Below are 999 nucleotides of genomic sequence, written 5' to 3'. Positions count from 1 at the left end.
GTCTCCGGCTCAGTCATTCTTTTACTTGTGTAAAAGATTGGTTTCTGCTCTCTCTGATCTTCTCGAATGAGCACGCTGCTGACAGCGGAGGATGTGACGGCTATGTAGAGAGACAATGTGTCGCCGGCTTCTGGCTTTGATAGTACTGGGTGGGGGGTTGTGAGGTAGTGCTTGAGTTGATTCAACGTCTCTTCGCATTTTTCGTCCCAGACGAACCTTTTGTTGCCCCTTAGTAGCTCGTAGAAGGGAAGACACTTATTGGTTGATCGCGAGATGAACCTGTTGAGAGCTGCTATGCGTCCGGTTAGTCGCTGTACTTCGCGGCTGTTCTTTGGGGTTGGAAGATCGAGGATCGCCGAGATCTGCTTGGGGTTAGCCTCGATTCCTCGTTGAGTGACAATGTAGTCGAGGAATTCTCCCGAAGTGACGCCGAAGGTACACTTGGCCGGGTTGAGCTTCATCCCGTAGTCATTCAAGATCTTGAAGCAGTCGCGTAAGTTGTTTAGGTGATCGTCGGCCTTGAGCGATTTGACTAACATGTCGTCGATGTACACTTCCATGGTGTTGCCTAGCTGATCAGCGAACATTCGGTTGGCGAGTCGCTGATAAGTCGCGCCAGCATTCTTTAGCCCGAAGGGCATCACCTTGTAGCAGTAGGTCCCTCTGTCGGTGATGAATGTCGTCTTCTCGCGATCGTCGGGATGCATCAAGATCTGGTTGTATCCCGAGAAAGCGTCCATGAAGGTTAGGAGTTCGTTACCAGTAGTTGATTCGACGAGACGATCGATATGAGGGAGTGGGTAACTGTCCTTTGGGCACGCCTTGTTGAGGTCCGTGAAGTCGACGCATATGCGCCATTTGCCGTTTTTCTTTTTGACGACAACCGGGTTAGCCAACCATTCGGGGTATTGGACTTAGGTTATGAAACCCGCGTCGAGGAGCCTGTCGACTTCTTCGTTTACGGCTTTAGATCGTTATGGACCGAGTTTTCGTCGCTTA

Source organism: Brassica oleracea, chromosome C7 (genome assembly GCF_000695525.1).
Source record: "Brassica oleracea var. oleracea cultivar TO1000 chromosome C7, BOL, whole genome shotgun sequence".
NCBI lineage: Eukaryota > Viridiplantae > Streptophyta > Magnoliopsida > Brassicales > Brassicaceae > Brassica > Brassica oleracea.
This window is presented reverse-complemented; position numbering follows the sequence as displayed.